Consider the following 18,039-nt stretch of genomic DNA (forward strand, 5'->3'; position numbering starts at 1 on the left):
GGGCACCTTCGTTATGCTCCGTATGTGATACCTGAAAAGAAGTGAACAAAGGGGCGCCCTCGCGGTCGTTTGCGCTCCGACGATCAAGTCAGCTAGCGAGAAACATCAAAGGTGACACACCCTCTGAAGCTGGTCGAAAACTATACTGAATAACCAAACTATGTTGCCCTAATCGTCTTGTGCTCACAGTGGGTGCGCAGCGAAAACAACTAAGGTTTGTGCTCTGTGTAAAACTGCGAGAATTAGGTCAAAACTCGGATCCCTTTTCAAATGCCCCAAGGTCCCTTTTTATACATCTCTCGTGTTTAAAACGCGTTAAAGCGCATTGAAAGCGTATAAAAATATTTCTTGGAACGTTCGAATCTTAACTGAATTAACGCGTACCTAGACAAACTTTCACTGAAACATTTAATGAGCACGTGCTTATTGCCACGTGCTCTTCTGACTTGATCGTTATTCTGCGAAGAGGGTCCCACAGCGCCGCAACCCAACTTAGGGTTATTCCATTGCGTGAGCCCTCTTTCCTCGAAGTGCTTCTGGCATGTGGGGTGACTTCCTGGGTGCCAACTCACGCGCCCCAACCTCTAGTCACTCACCCCGAGAGTGTATCTACCTTCCTCTTGCGCCATGCACCTGGTTCACCCTTGAGCATGACCCTCTCATGGGTCGTATCTGTTCTGGGGGTCTCCCTGAGGTGGCGCGGGTACTTCACGAATGAGGTTACTCCCTACTGGTACTAGAACTACGGCCTTGAAGCCACCTTTCTCGTCTCTTTGTTACTGTTCTGAATTGTCGAGGCGCGAGGCCTCCTTGCGATGCCTTAGCTTGGCTATGTCTTTATCTTGGCGACGCCTTAGCCTGGCGACGCCTTTGTTTCGCGACGCCTTTATTTGGCGACGCCTCAACGAGGCGATGCCTCCTACTGGCGACGTCCTAACTTGGCGATGCCTCAAGCGGTCAACCTGTTGACTTTCTTTCCTTCTTTGGGGCCCTCGAGCGGTCCCACCATATGTTGACTTTGACTTTGGCGTTGACTTTGGTCAACGCCTAGGGACGGTACAGTTTGTATGGTTTTGTAGGGAACCAGGTCGAGGTTTGTGGACATATAGAGCTGAGGACAACATTCACAGATGGCACGAGTTCACGCACTACCCGCATTAGGTATCTCGTCCCTAATGCTCCTTCGGCCTACAATATACTGTTAGGTAGGCCAACTTTAAACAGGATTGGAGCAATTGCCTCCATGAGGCACATGAAGATGAAGTTGCCTTCCCTGGAGGGTGCGGTAATCACAATAAAGTTTGACCAGAGAGAGGCGAAGAAGTGCTACGAAAACAACCTCGAAACAAAAGAGGGGTGTTTTCTGTCACGACCAGACCCCCAAGAGAAGACAGGGTGACCCGCGTGGAAGTTGACCGAGATAATCGATCTGAACCCAGCAGACACTTGGTAGAAAGAGAGATCGGTGGGAAGACGTTCAAACTGGGGCGGACCCTGAGCCAAGAGTCGTAGGATCAGGTTGTAGAGGTCATAGCACGACACCTGGACGCTTTCGCATGGACTGCCTCCGACATGCCAGGTATAGACCCTGACTTCTTATGTCACCGTCTCACTGTGGACCCCCAGGTACGACCTGTTCGCTATAAGAGGCTAAAATTCAACGAAGGCGTCGGGTCGTGCGGGAAGAAACAGAGAAGCTGTTGAAGGCTAAGCCACATCAGGGAAATCCAGTACCCCGAGTGGCTAGCCAACGTGGTACTAGTGAAGAAGGCCAATGGAAAGTGGAGGATGTGCGTTGACTTCATATACCTCAACAAGGCGTGCCCAAAGGATTCTTACCCGCTGCCGAGTATTGATGCCTTGGTGGACAGTGCCTCCGGATGCAGATTACTCAGCTTCTTGGATGCTTTTTCCGGCTACAACCAGATCATGATGCACCCCAGGGATGAGTGCAAGACAATCTTCATGACGGAACTGTCTTGTTATATCTACAAGGTCATGCCCTTCGGGCTAAAGAATGCAGGTGCCACCTACCAGCTATTGATGGACAGGGTACTAGCGCCCATGTTGGGACGAAATGTCCAAGCATACGTAGATGACATGGTGGTCACCTCCCAGCAGAAGGAGCAGCACGTAGCAGACCTGGAAGAGTTATTCACTATGATAGCAAAGTACAGGTTGAAGCTGAACCCAAAGAAGTGTGTGTTCGGGGTGGAGGTAGGTAAATTCTTGGGGCTCCTACTCACTGAACGCGGAATAGAGGCTAATCCTGAGAAGTGCGCTGCGATAATAACCATGAGGAGCCCGATCTCAGTCAAGGAGGTGTAGCAGTTGACAAGGCGCATGGCTGCTCTGTCCAGATTCGTATCGGCAGGAGGAGACAAGAGGCACCCTTACTTCCAATGCCTGAAGAGAAACAACAGGTTTGTACGGACCCGGGAATGCGAAGAGGAATTTGTAAAGCTGAAGGAGTACCTTGCCAGTCCACCAGTGTTGTTCAAGCCAAAGTTAGGTACCCCACTCCGCCTATACTTTGCAGTTACCGAAAAGGCGATCAGTTCGGGTCTAATGCAAGAGTAAGACCGGGTGCAGAAGCCAATTTACTTCGTCAACAAAGTACTGCAAGGACTAGAGGTGAGATACCAGGCCTTAGAAAAGGCAGCCCTAGCAGTAGTATTCTCAGCACGAAGACTTTGCCACTACTTCCAGAGTTTTACCGTGATAGTAATGGCAGACCTCCCGATCCGCAAGGAATTACAAAAATTGAATGTAGCAGGCAGAATGGTGCGTTGGGCAGTAAAGCTGTTTGAGTTTGACGTACAGTATGAGCCTAGAGGCCCCATCAAGGGCCAGATTTACGTTGACTTTGTGGTAGAACTCTCCTCGACAGCTACGCACCAAGAAGGAGCAGATTTCAGATGGGTGCTTTCTGTAGATGGTTCCTCAAACCAACAGGGTAGTGGGGCTGGCGTCATCTTGGAAGGACCAAATGGGTTGCTGATTGAGTAGGCCCTACAGTTCGCTTTCAAGGCTAGTAACAACCAAGCGGAATATGAGGCCCTGATCGCTGGAATGTTGCTGGCCAAGGAGATGGGAGGAAATGGGTTGTTGGCAAAGAGCGATTCTTTGCTAGTTACAGGCCAAGTTACAGGGGAGTACCAAGGTAAAGACCCTCAGATGGCCGCATACTTGGAATATGTCCAGGTCCTGAAGGAGTCGTTCGAGGGGTTTGAATTAGTCCACGTACCCAGAGAAAAAAATGCCCGAGCTAACTTGCTTGCAAAGCTCGCTAGTTCGGGCAAGGGGGCAGGTAGAGGACGGTGATTCAGGAGACCCTGAAGACACCTCGAACTACCACAGACAATATGGCAGAAGTCCAGCACGTTAACACATCGGAAGGGACGAGGAGGAGTCATCGTTCGTTAACACAGGAGACGATGAAAACACCCAAAATAAGCAGGTACCCGGTTGCTGGGGAGATAGAGCTGCAAGTTCACCAGGTTGAATCAGGAGAAACTTGGATGACGGCCTACCAACGTTACTTGGCTGATGAAGTACTCCCGCTAGAACCCGCAGAAGCTCAAAAAATCAAGAAAAATTCGAGCAAATACACCCTGATTGATGGGAAGTTGTTTAGGCACGGATTCACCCATCCTATACTGGTATGTGTAAGTGGAGAACAATGCACACGCATCATGACAGAACTACATGAGGGGATATTGTTAGAATATATGGCTTTGAACTACAGGGGGTGAATGGTTTAAAGGGGGTTTTCGCAAACTTTTTAGGATAGAATGAAATTCTTTGCAAGAAACCAGATTTAGGAATTCAATTTGCCAAGAACAAAGATCAAAACAGAAAAGCAAAAACAAAAACAATTGGTTGTTTCGCAGAAACAATCGGTTGTTTATACCAGTAAAAATAACAGCAACTGAAATTAAAGAGTTTAAGGAAGAGAGAAATGCACAAACAATTTATACTGGTTCACTCTTAACCCAAGAGCTACATCCAGTTTCCCAGAAACCACTGGGAATCCACTAGGTAATCAAATTCAGATTACATAGACACACCACCAAAGAAGTGACCTTGATCCCCTCAAGACACACACTTCCTTTGGCTCAGCACACACTCCACCAAGAATATTGATCTTGACAACCTCAAGAGCACACAACCCTTCTTGGCTTTACAACACTAGAATGTACACAAATCACAGAACAAATTACACTGTTACAGAATCAACTGAAATCAATACAGAGTAATCCTATTCCACTTCTCTCTTGAATAACCAAAGCTCAAGGTGAAAACTCAAATTCTTGAAAACTCTTTGAAAAACTCAAATCTGTTTTTCTTTCTTGTTGTTTGTTATAAAACATTAACAAACTATTTATAGTATTCAAATCTTGGTCAAAGCATTTAAAGCAGGAGCGTATTCGGTTATGAAATCAATTAAAGCTCTTTTAACAAACAAAACTGTTTCTGTTAGGATTCCAAACAAACAATCGGTTGAAATAGTGAATCAATCGGTTGTTTTGGTTTGACAGCAAGTCAACCATCCAAAACAGTTTTCAAACTTTTTAAAAAACACCTAAGTATAAAACAATCGGTTGTTTCGACAAAACAAAGGTTGTTTTTCACTTAGTTTTGAAAAACACTTTAAACTTAAAATACATGAAAACACTTAAGCTTTAGATTCAACAAAGAGTGGATTACAAATATAATCTACCCCAGATCCTATTCTAAAGCACCTCAGCAACATCAAGCACCTCCATCCTTCCATCAAACGCTTATGATTTGGATTCTTCAAAGCTTGAACACACTTGATTCAACAAATATGTGGTAGCCACATCGGTGGCCGATCTCTCTCATCAAAGGCCATTCGCACAAGGTATTACTGGCCAACAATGAGGGAAGATTGCATGAGGTACACCCAGAGGTGCAAACAGTGCCAACAACATGCTGACTGGCACAAGGCGCCTCCAGAGGAGTTGAGGTCGATCTACAGCCCATGGCCATTTCATACTTGGGGGATCGACATTTTGGGACCCTTCGCTTTGGGAGTACGGCAGATGAAGTACCTTGTGATTTCTGTACCGCCCTGATGGTCGGGTGTGATGACGTGGCATCCTGCTACAGTGTAGGCGTGTTGACAAGGCGCCAGGTTGGCAGAAAGGAAGGAAGTCGGGGGGCACGTGTAGTCGCCAGTTGTTAAGGTGGCGTGTTCCGACTTCCAGCTTACCAGAATGGGCGATCGCCAGGTTGAAGATGAAGTCGCCAGATGTAGACCCAGGTGACCAAGCAGTCGGAGATCGCCAGAACAAGCACATCGCCGAAGATGAAGGAGAAGCAGGTTACGAAGGCGGCCGGCGAGACCACAGGGAAGGTGTATGAAGGCCCCTAACTCGCCAGTTCCAGTAGAGATCGCACTCCTAAGTTAGCTATGCACTGGGCAGTACCATGCATAAGTAACTTAGCCAAAATGAAAGTAGAAGCAGCGCCAAGTCAGGGAGCCTCCAGATGATGGCACGTGTACAGTTGGATGCGAGCCACGTGTCCAAGTCTGTAACTGCCAGGAGAGAGAAAGCCACCAGGTATATAAGAGTTCTTAACAAACTTTCTGAGGTACGCACGTTCAGTTCATACACTTTACGCTTACGAGTGATAGAGCTAACTGTGAGAAAGGATTTGCACGGTTCCAGTTCTCTTAGTTTTTGGTGATACCGTCACTGACTTGAGCGTTGGAGTGCGATCGGCCGCAGCGGCGTCGCGCTGTTTCTTTGCAGGTTCTTGAGATAGATCCCGAAGAGGAACGGAGGTGAGAAGCGGTGCGCACGACGATCCTTTGACGAGGCAGTTTCCAGCGTTCCAGTCAACAGGCAGGATCATCAGGCAGGATCATCAGGCGCCCACCGTGGGGCCGTGTAAAACAAGCTCCCATCCACAGCGTGAGTTCTTGGAAGTTTTCGAGGTTTTCTGCGTGGTTGTGTGCTGGTGCAACCGTCGTTCGCAGTTTCTTTGAGTTTCGTTCGGTGGATTTGCGTTTTGAACCGTTCGTTTGGCTTTTCGATCGGTGGAGTAAGGTTTACTGCTGCTTACGCGTAATCTGTTTGGTGGAAGTTCGAGTTCTTTCGCTTGTTTGGTTGTTCGCGGGGAAACGGTGGTTTCTGGCGAAGTTGTGATTTTCTTTGAAGGCTTACGGTGTTCTTGAGTTTTCTTGCACTGTTCTGCACTGTTTTCTCCGATTGATCGCTGATTCGATCGAGGCTGAAGTGTTGTTTGCTGCATTCCTGTGATTCGCTGAAGTTAATGAGAAAAATGAGAAGCAATCGTTCCAGTCCCGTGGCGCCTGTCGCTGCTGAAGGCGACACCGCCATGACCATGGCGCAGATGGCATAGATGATGCGCTCGTTGCAGGCAACTGTGGAAGCCTCGCGCGTAGAGCAGGCGAGGATACATGAGGACCTGGTCGCCTCTCGCGCCAGGAACGAGGAGCTCAGCAAGGTGACTGAGGAGCTGCGTCGAGCTCTTCAGGAGCAGCAAGGACGTTCTTCTGCTGAAGAGGTGGCGCCGTCGACGCCACCTCGTGTTTTCCCGATGCCTTTTGTTCAGGCGATTACCGACACGCCTATTCCCACGAGCGTGGTTCCGGTTAAGGCTGTCTTTACCGGCGTGGAGGATCCAGAGGCTCATCTGACCACGTTCCACACGCAGATGATGCTGTCGGGAGGGTCAGACGCCGTCTACTGCAAGATGTTCGTGAGTACGCTCCAGGGAACGGCGATGGAGTGGTTTGTGAGCCTGACTAACGGCTACATAACCAATTTTCAACAGTTCTCGAAAATCTTTGTCGAGCAGTACATTGTGAATAAGGCACCGCCCAGGGTGTCTTATGATCTGTTTGATATAAGGCAGTACCATGGGGAGTCCCTCAGAGACTACCTCAATCGCTTCGGAGCGCAGATGGTCAGATCGCCGGCCAAGGCTGAAGAAATGCTGGTCTATGCCTTCAAGAAGGGCGTGCAGCCAGGGCCATTCTGCGAGGCCTTGATCAGGGCTCATCCAGCGACGTTTGCTGAAGTCAGGCGACTTGCGGTGGCCCACATCGCCGACGAGAGTGAAGTCGCCGAGAAGAGGGGCAGCGTGGCTCCCGCCAGGCCACGCGCCCAGACCAGGATCCAGCCGTAGAGGGTGCTGGAAACGGCGGCGGCGGCCAGAAAAGACCAGAGGACTCGCCATCCTTACGACAGGAGAAATAAGGGAAGAAGCCAAGCGCGCCAACAACCAGCACGCCAACAACCAGCACGCCGGGAATACAATCGCCCGCCTAAACACAAATTTGTCATGGGACTAGCGGACCTGATCGTTATCCCTAACATATCTGCTAGGTTGAAGGCGCCTGAGAAGGTGGGCGACAAGGTGCTGGGGTCAAAGCCGGACGCCTGGTGCGAGTTCCACCAATGTTTTGGCCACACCTTGGACTCGTGCTTGTCTTTGGGGTATCAGCTCGACGATCTGGTCAAGAGCGGGTTCCTAAATGACTATCTGCTGGATAGAAGGACGGGGGAGCGTCGAGTTCCCAGCCAGCAGGTGGAGAAGCCCGGCAACACGAGATGCCTATCCACGGGGAGATCCACACCATTGCAGGGGGTTTCTCAGGTGGTGGATGCACCGCATCGCAGAGGAAAAAGTACGCGCGATCGGTGATGACAGTGGACATGTTTGAAGATCACTCGCCGGAAGTGGACATTACGTTCACCAAGCAGGATCTCCGGGACGTTGTGCCTCATGACAACGATCCCATAGTTATTTCGTTGGTTACAGCAGGGAGGAAGGTCCATAGAGTTCTGGTGGACCAAGGAAGCTCGGCAGACGTGATGTTCTGGCCGACTTTCACACAGCTGGAATTGCCCCTTGATCAGCTAAGGCCCTATGGAGGGTGCTTATATGGGTTCGCTGGTGACCAGGTGGAGGTCAGGGGGTACATTGAGCTGAGAACCACGTTTACAGATGAGGCCGGGTCGAGGACGGAGAAAATCGAGTACCTCATCGTAAACGCCCCTTCAGCATATAACATCCTGTTGGGAAGGCCTACTTTTAACAGGATAGGCGCCATTCCGTCGACTCGGCACATGAAGGTGAAGTTGCCGTCCATGGAAGGGGTGGTGATCACGATCAAGTCTGATCAGAAAGAAGCGAAAAGGTGCTATGAGAATAGCCTGAAAAACAAAAGATCAGTGAGTTATGTAACAACCACCCCACCTCCCGGTGTGAAGCCCAGACCGCCGGTAACAGAGGAGGCCGCCGGAAGGGATGTAGAGATGGTAGACGCTGAGCTAGGGGAGAGGAATGCTGGCCTGGAGGAGGAAGAGGCGCGGAATCGCCCCGAGGAAGCAAGGGAACAGGGAATCGCCAGGGCGGTGATCGCCAGAGAACCCAGGCCTAAACCTGTCGAGCAGTGGCTCGAGAAGGAGATCGGAGGGAAAATCTTCAAGCTCGGAAGATCCCTGGAGGTCGAGCTCCAGGACCAGATCGCCAAGGTGATAGAGCGGCATCTGGACGCATTTGCATGGTCCGCTTCGGACATGCCCGGGATTGATCCCGACTTCTTGTGCCATCATCTGGCGATGGACACTTTGGTGAGACCGGTGCGACAAAGGAGAAGAAAATTCAACGAGGAGAGGAGGCAGGCGATCAGGGATGAAACACAGAAACTCCTCGCTGCAGGCCACATCAGGGAAGTCCAGTACCCTGAATGGTTGGCAAATGTCGTACTGGTGAAGAAGAGTAACGGGAAATGGCGCATGTGCGTCGATTTCACCGATCTGAACAAAGCTTGCCCAGAGGATTCGTATCCTTTACCAAGCATCGATGCCCTGGTTGATAGTGCTGCAGGGTGCAAGCTGCTGAGTTTCCTGGATGCCTTCTCGGGCTATAATCAGATCAAGATGCATCCCATGGATGAAGAGAAAACAACCTTCATGACGGAGAGATCGTGCTACTGCTATAAGGTGATGCCGTTTGGGCTGAAGAACGCGGGGGCCACATACCAGAGGCTGATGGATCGAGTACTTGCACCAATGCTGGGAAGGAACGTGCAAGCCTACGTCGATGACATGGTCGTTACCTCGCAGGAAAAGAGCAAGCACGTTGCAGACTTGGAAGAATTGTTCACGACGATCGCCAAGTTCAAGTTAAAGCTCAACCCGGAGAAATGCATTTTCGGCGTGGAGGCTGGAAAATTTTTGGGTTTTCTCTTGACTGATAGAGGAATAGAAGCTAACCCAGACAAGTGCGCCGCCATCTTGGCGATGAGAAGCCCGGCTACGGTGAAAGAAGTCCAGCAGCTAACAGGTCGGATGGCAGCCCTATCTCGCTTCGTGTCAGCTAGCGGAGAAAAGGGGCATCCCTATTTTCAATGTTTGCGGCGCAATAACAAGTTCGCTTGGACGAAAGAGTGCGAGGAAGCTTTCGTCAAACTAAAGGAGTATCTGGCGAGCCCGCCGGTTCTGTGCAAACCGCTGGCGGGAATCCCTCTCAGGTTGTATTTTGCTGTGACTGAGAGGGCGGTGAGTGCGGTGCTCGCCCAGGATCAAGATCAGGCTCAGAAGCCTATTTATTTTGTGAGCAAGGTGTTGCAGGGCCCAGAAGCGAGATATCAGGCCCTGGAGAAGGCTGCGCTGGCTGTGGTGTTTTCGGCGAGGAGGTTGCGCCACTACTTCCACAGTTTCACGATACTGGTGATGACTGACCTGCCCATCCAGAAGGTCTTGAAGAAACCCGATGTTGCGGGAAGGATGGTGAAGTGGGTCGTAGAGTTGTCAGAGTTTGATATTAAGTACGAGCCCCGAGGCCCGATCAAGGGGCAAATCTTTGCAGATTTCGTGGTTGAGCTCTCGTCAGAGGCGACGCGGGTTGAAGGAGATGATTTCCGTTGGGTACTTTCGGTGGATGGATCGTCGAACCAGCAGGGCAGCGGTGCTGGAGTCATATTGGAAGGACCCAACGGCGTGCTGATTGAACAATCTTTGAGGTTTGCCTTCAATGCCAGCAACAACCAAGCAGAGTATGAGGCGCTGATCGCCGGGATTTTGCTGGCCAAGGAGATGGGCGCTAGGGTGCTGATGGCTAAGAGTGACTCGCTGCTAGTCACAGGGCAAGTAACCAGCGAGTTCCAGGCTAAAGATCCACAAATGGCGGCTTACTTGGCGTATGTGCAGGAATTGAAGAGTTCCTTTGCCTCTTTTGAAGTAGTACATGTGCCCCGAGAGCAGAATGCCCGAGCTGACTTGCTTGCTAAGCTCGCCAGCTCAAGCAAGGGGGGTAGGCAGAGGACGGTGATTCAAGAAACTCTGAAGACGCCAAGGGCATTTGTAGCAGATCACCTGGTCCTTCAAATAAGCAAGTCGACGGAGAGAGCAGCGAGAAGCCATAAGTCCTTGACGCAAGAAACTCTGAGATCGCCGAGAGTTAGAGCATGTCGAGGAGAGAAGGTGGATGTGATGCAGGTCTGCGCCGCCCATGAGCCAGACACTTGGATAACGCAATACAAACGGTGCCTGGCGGATGGCCTCCTCCCGCTGGATCCGACAGAAGCTAGGAAGGTAAAGAAAAATTCCAGCAAGTATACGTTGATTGATGGCGACCTGTACAGGTTTGGGTTCACTCACCCGCTCCTGGAATGTATACACGGCGAGAAGTGCACGAGAATCATGGCGGAGCTCCACGAAGGTATATGCGGAAGCCACGTCGGGGGTCGAGCTCTGGCCGCGAGGACTCTCCGTGCAGGCTACTACTGGCCATCCATGAGAGAAGATTGCAAGAAATATGCCCAATGTTGTAAACAATGCCAGCAGCACGCCGATTGGCATAAGGCACCTCCCGAGGAGTTGAAGTCGATCTATAGCCCTTGGCCGTTTCGTACTTGGGGAATCGACATCCTGGGACCTTTCCCGCTGGCGATCAGGCAAATGAAGTACTTGGTGGTGGCGATTGAGTATTTCACCAAGTGGATTGAAGCAGAACCAGTGGCCCAGATCACCGCACACAAGATCGAAGGTTTTGTATGGAAGAACATCGTGTGTGCCGGTTTGGAGTGCCTAAACGCCTGGTATCAGATAATGGGACGCAGTTTGCAAGCCACCTGTTGAAGAAGCTTTGCGAAGGGGTGGGAATTCAACAAGTGTTTGCATCCGTCGAGCACCCTCAGACAAATGGCCAGGTGGAGTCAGCTAATCGAGTGTTGTTGAGAGGTTTGAAGAGAAGGCTTGAGAAAGCCAAGGGAAGTTGGGCTGAGGAGGTGCCCCGTATAGTCTGGGCGTACCACACCACCGAGCAGTCAGGAACCCACGAGACCCCGTTCAGCTTGGTCTATGGGTGTGATGCCATGATTCCAGTGGAGATCCAGGAGAGCTCGCCGAGATTCCAGAACTTCGTAGAGGAAGACTCGAATGAAGAGAGAAGGCTAAACCTGGATCTGCTGGATGAGATCAGGGAAGAGGCGAGGTTGAAGGCTGAGGCCGTGAAGAGAAGGGTTGAACGAAGATACAACTCAAAGGTGATGCCAAGGCAGTTTAGAGAGGGCGACTTGGTGATGAGGAAGGCCCACCAGTACGAGATGGAGAATAAATTGTCACCCAAGTGGACTGGACCGTTCAGAATAACCGAGGCGCTCGGAAACGGGGCCTACCGCTTAGAGACGCTGGAAGGAGGGGCGATCCCTCGCACCTGGAACGCCACACACCTGAAGTTGTACTATAGTTAAGAGCTTTGTAAGTAAAGACAAACACAAATGTTATATTACAATGTCTCTGTGAAAACAGTTTCAAGGGGGCACTCTTTTTTCCCTAAGGAGGGTTTTTAATGAGGCCACCCAATAAAAGAAGAGTTTTCGAAGTATAAGGCGTTTTCGGGTTGCATGTTTGCTGTTTTCCAAAAGTTTTGAAGAAAGACCTTGTCACTTGTAAGTGATTTAAGGCAAGAAAAGATATATCGCATGTTTCCAGTTAAAAGTTTTAAGTCCTCATCGTTTTTCGGCGATTGGAGGCACCAGTTAAGTTTTAAGTCCTCATCGTTTTTCGGCGATTGGAGGCACCAGTTAAGTTTTAAGTCCTCATCGTCTTTCGGCGATTGGAGGCACCAGTTAAGTTTTAAAAGTCCTCATCGTCTTTCGGCGATCGGAGGCACCAGATGAAAGACCTCAACGCCCTCGCGCGTCCTGAGGCAAGTAAAGACCTCCTCGCCGTCGAGCGAGTGCAGGCGAGAAAGAGTAAAAAGTCCTCCATGTTTCTGGGGGCGAGAAGATGGAACCCCTGGGGCAATGTAGAGGCAAGTTAAAGACCTCCTCGCCGTCGAGCGAGTGCAGGCGAGAAAGAGAAAGGTCCTCAGTGCATCCAGGGGGGAGGAGATGTACACCCTGGGCAAGTTGAGGCACCAGATAAAGTCCTTCTCGTCGTTGTGCGAGCTAAGGCCAGTTAAAGACCTCCTCGCCGTCGGGCGAGTGCAGGCGAGAGAAAGAAAAGGTCCTCAGTGCATCCAGGGGGGAGGAGATGTACACCCTGGGCAAGTTGAGGCACCAGATAAAGTCCTTCTCGCCGTTGAGCGAGTTCAGGCGAGTTAAAAGACCTTCTCGCTTACATGCGAGCTTAGGCAAGATAAAATCCTTCTCGTCTCGAACGAGTTCAGGTATGGCGCAGAGGGTGGAAGAAGTATGGAAGGTGGCTAAGGTAGGTTCGAAGAGAACGCCTAGTCAGCCGGTCTTTGTTCTGAAGTCCAGGAGGGTAAAGAAGGGATCCCTAAAGGCGTCTCTGCCCCATGCAGGGAAACGATTGCCAAAGCATGAGGCTAGGAAGAGCTAATGGTACCAAGAGTTCTTGGCGATCGGGAAAAGTTCAAACAGCGGCGAGAAGGTTAAAAGGCTTGTTTGATAAAGCGGGTCGAGGGGGGCGCTGTTTGAGCCAATAATTGAGTTACAGTTCGTTGCTTGAAGGGTATTCTTGTGATAAGGTTAGTTGCTTTAAGAGTACAAGTTGGTCAAAGTGATTGTTACTTAAGTTTGAAGTGGTTCGAAGCGGTTAAGTCAGAAGGTTGTGTTTGCAAAAATCGTTAAGTTAAATCCGACAAAGTTAAACATGCAAAGAAGGTAAAGCGCTTAAAGAAGTCAAGAGAGTGAATACCCAAACTTTGTCATTGAGATAAGTATTTGTTAAAGGCATACATACAGGAGTTTTTATAGAATAATACAAGGGAAATCATAAAAGTAGCAGATGAGGTGGAGTTGAATAGTCTTCAGCAGGAACGACCTTTCCATCTACTACTTCGTTGTTCAACGACACCAGGCTGAGATCCAGATCGGGAAATAGGCAAGCGAATTGTTCCCGCGCAGCTTCGAATCCAGCAGCCAGAATCTGAGCAGAATTTAGCTTGAGTGCTTCGATTTGCCCCTGCAGTTCCTCAATCCGCTTCTTGAGGTCTTCGGTTTGCTCTTTCAGCTCTTTGTTCTGCTGTTCCAGCTCTTCAACCTATTTTTTAAGTTGTTCGTTGGTCTCTTGAGCCTGGAGAAGGTCTTCAGTAACCTTCTTGGATTCCGATTGTGCTTGGGCCAACTCAGCAGCCATCTTTCCCTTCTCTTTCTTGGCCTCAGCAAGATCAGCCATGGCGTCGTCCCTCGCCTTTTCTACTTGCCCAAGTAGTTTCTCTCGGTCGATCGACCTCTGCTCCAGTTTTTGCACCTTAGCGGCGTCATCTTGAATGTGAGCCTCCAGGTCGATCGCCTTGGCGCGAAGAGGCACGATTTTGCTTTCCAGCTCGACCTTCTCTTGGGCAAGATCGTGAACTTTGCGGCGAAGGTCAGTAGCCTCCTTGCACGCCAGCCTGAGCTCGGTACTCATTGCATCCTCCACTCGGGAGTGTTCGATTTCTGCGAGCGTCAGGCTGAAGGACAACTTCTCCACCTCGATCTTCATAGTGCTGTTTTCGGTTTTGAGGTTGAAGTGGTCGTCCTGGAGCCTCCTGGTTGAGCCCTCCACAGCCCTGGTTATAATCGCTGGGATGTCCTCTGCTATGGTTTTCAGTTTGGCGGTCAGAGGTTCCCACATCCTTGTGACCTCAAGGGGAAGGTTTGCTGCTTGGAGAGGCGCCAGGTGGGCTTGTTGTGGGTTCTCGTCGCCACCTTCCTTAGCAGGATCTTCAGTGTTTGCTTCCTGGCGTGGCGACGGGATCGGGGATTCGGTGATTAGAATCGGAGAGGTGTGAGCAACCTCATCCCCGATTGGAACATCTCCTGCAGCGGAGGCGTTTGAAGGGGGACCCCCTCCGGCTGACACATATAGTGTAGAGGCGCTCGGGGGGTCCTCCAGGAAATTTGGCTCTTGGGCCTCAGCTGCAGGTGGCGCAGTGGCCAGTGGAACCGCTTGGACTGGTGAAGAAGGAGCCTGTGGTGTTGGCGAGGATGGAGGAGGAGCAGGCGTTGATGGTGGTGTCGAGCTTGGAAGAGGTGGTGGGGCAGGTGGTGAAGATGGTGCCACCCTTTTCCTCTTCGTAACGAGGCCATCCTCGGTGACCTCGTCGTCCTCTTCTTCCTCCTCATGGACGACTTGAGGGGCTTTCCTTTTGGGTCTCTTAAGGACCAATTTTTTGCGTTGGGCGGGCTCCTTGGGTGGTGATCGCCCTTGGACAATGGCGGCCTCCACCACCGAGTTGGGCACCGTTTGGGAACCGGTTGCCAACCCGTGGTTTCGGGCGAGCGACTTGAGTTCGGCGAGCATGTTTGATGGCATTTCATGTCTTCTTCTTGAATCAAAGTAGTAAAAATGATGCGGAAGCAATGGGTGAGTGAAACAAAGCCCTCCTAGGAGTTGTGATGGCTTTGAAGGTGCATGATGAGTATGGATTAGAGAGGTTCGGCCAGCTCTATGAAGAAAGGTGAAGGGAGTGAAGTTTATAGCCTAGATTTCTAGGAGAAGTAAAGCTAGTGCACAAAATGGGCAGCATAACAATACTCAAATAAACTTGTCAAATACAAAGAGATAGCCTTCCTATTTATAGGCTATTTGGGCTTAAATGTTAAGCTACATTTCTAAGGAAAAGAAAACCAAAATTAAATCTAAATTCTAAGCCATGTGCCATGCAATGACCGGCCACACAACCCTAGGTTCTAGAAGGTTTCCTTCACAAAGTTCTTTCTACACTACCTATCTTACTAAGTACCCCTAATGGGCCTTTTATGCAACAAAGCCTCTTCTCTCCCAAACCGTAGCTTTGCCCCTTGCGTGTGTGAAGCTAGACGGTCTAGGACTCTTCATAGATGCTCCTCATGTAGCCTTGGCCTAGACGCTCCTCATCATGGCTAGACGCTCCCTTTGTGAGGCTAGACGCTCCTTGTGAGACTAGACGCTCCTTTTGGAAGGCTAGACGGTCTTGGTCTTGGAAGCTTGGCTTTCATAGTGTGGTGAGCTTGGGCCTTCCTCCATCATCCCCTCCCTCTTGAAAAGGATTTGTCCTCAAATCCAAGGCTTTGCTTAGGGGGTGGTTGTGGCTGGATGGTGTCCATCATCTCCTCCGGCTTGAGAAGATCTATCCTCAGATTTGCATTCTTGATCTCGGATAGCAGCCTCTTGCTTCGTCAAGGTGTGTCCTCCCGGATCAAATGTCAATCTATGTGACCCTTGAAACAAAGCAAAGGAGTGAGGGTGATCTTTTGAAAAACAAATAAATGTGGGAAGTTGCCATTTTTGTTTTTCTCTTGTTGTGGCCAACTTCTCACAATACCTCCCTTTTGAGGGTTGTAGGTGCCCTCTAATCCTCTTATGTTTTCTAAAATTTTCAAAAGGAGTTACTTTTCCCTTAGGCATAATCTTTTTAAGACAGAGTAACAACTTTATAAAGGCAAGAGGACATAGAACACATACAACTTCGAATGGAGAAATATGAGTAATTTTGTGGATTACTCCTTTGTATGCATGCTTATAAGGGAAAGGATTCTTATCCCAAGATTTGTGAGTGTCTCTCATGATTTCGTGAAACATAGAAGAAAGAGCTATGTTTTCAAATCTTGGAGCTCTATCTATTATGTTGGAAAATAAATCATGGAGGCTTGTCACATTTCTTAGGAAGAGGTTATCCACATCCTTAAAGAAAGAAAAACCCTTTGTTGTCCTAGGAAGCGCCAAAATGGAATGTGTGTCTTCCCAAAGATCTTTTACAAAAGGTGAAGGAGGATAGAGTTCGTGGGACGTTGCTTTAGGTGTAGTTTGAAAACAAGGGTTGTACCTAAAGTAATGTCTTTGAACTTTGTTGCTCATGGGTGACAAAAGTTTTCCTCTTAAAAACTCTAGATTTTGGTCAACTCTCTTTTGCCCCATGAGTTCTCCTTCTTGATCTATGCAAGCTTCTTTTAAAGACTTTTCTTTTGTGCTCATGCTTGCAGGTGTTCCTTTACAAAAAGGAAGGCTAGGTTGTTCAACAAGAAGCATGTTTGTAATGGTATTTTCAAAGTGCTTGTCTTGTTGGATGACCTTGTGAGAAGGAACACTATTCTCCCACGCCTTTTGTTTCCCAAAATTTTTTTCTTTTTCTATTTTTTCTTCATCCCTTTTGTGTTTCATTTGCATTTCGTCTTTTACCACTTGGGAATGTGGTAAAGGGCTAAGTACAAACCTTTTATGCTTGTGGATGAAAGAAATCTCGTTAGTTAGACCATTATGCGTGGTTTTCTTATCAAATTGCCATGGTCTACCTAATAAGATGTGGCAAGCTTCCATAGGTACTACATCACATAAAACATTGTCTTTGTAGTTGCCTATAGAAAACTCGATCTCCACTTGTTTGTCTACACGTAGTTCTCCATCCTCATTGATCCATTGTAAATTGTAAGGTTTTGGATGAGGAACTACTTGTAGTTTTAATTTTTCAATCAATCTAGTGCTACAACAATTGCAACATGACCCACCATCCACAATAAGAGAGCATATATTTTCTAAAACATTGCATCTAGTATGAAAAATGTTCTCTCGTTGTGTTTCAATGGATGCACTAGGTTGATTGTGGAGGATTCTTTGAATCATCAATAAGTCCCCCTCCAAAGGATTTATCCTTTCTCCTTCCCCTTTTTCTTGGGTACTAGGTTCATCTTCACCACTTGTGTATTCATTTTCTCCTTTTAAAAACAAAACTCTTTGGTTTGGACATTGTGCTTGCACATGCCCTCTTCCAAAACATTTAAAACATTTGGTGTCCCTAGTACGGATGTATGGGGTGGAGGCATCTTTCACTAAGGGTTTGGTAGTCTCTTTGGATTCGTCTCTAGGTGTACTACCCTCCCTTTTAAAGTCTTTCTTTGGATAAGAGTTGGAGTAAGAACCCACCCTTTGACTTGAAGTTTTGCGCAAATTTTGTTGTTCAACTTTAATGCAAAGTTGAACCAAATCATTCAAGTCTTGATAGGGTAATAGTTCTACTCTATCTCTTATCTCAAGGTTGAGCCCACTTAGAAACCTAGATATGGTGGTGGTTTCTTCCTCTCTAATGGATGCTCTCATCATGTAAAGCTCCATTTTCTGCCTATACTCTTCCACACTTAGGCTCTTTTGTTGGAGTCTTTGGAGCTTGTCCATCAACTCCCTATGGTAGTAGGAAGGTATGTGGCGACGTCTTAGGGCTCCCCTAAGGTCATTCCAATATTTTATGGAAGGCTCCCTATGAAGACGTCGGTCTCTCTCTAACGAGGTCCACCAATAGATTGCATTGCCTTGGAAACTAAGGGTTGCTAAGGGTACCTTTCTCTCTTCACTCACCCTATGGCAAGCAAAGAGTTGCTCTACTTTCATTTCCCAATCTAGGTAGGTTTCTACATTTTCCTTTCCATGGAAATGAGGTAGGTCTACTCTTGTTTCCCTTGGCACCTCTTGTTCCCTTTGCCTAGTTCTTCTAGGGGGTGGTTGGTAATAATCATTGATTCTACGGCTTCCTTCCCCTAGAGACTCAATACTTTGCGAATGGGATGCATGAGTTTTTTTTTATTTTTGTGATTTTTGTGACTTCTCTTCT

Source organism: Phaseolus vulgaris, chromosome 11 (genome assembly GCF_000499845.2).
Source record: "Phaseolus vulgaris cultivar G19833 chromosome 11, P. vulgaris v2.0, whole genome shotgun sequence".
Lineage (NCBI taxonomy): Eukaryota > Viridiplantae > Streptophyta > Magnoliopsida > Fabales > Fabaceae > Phaseolus > Phaseolus vulgaris.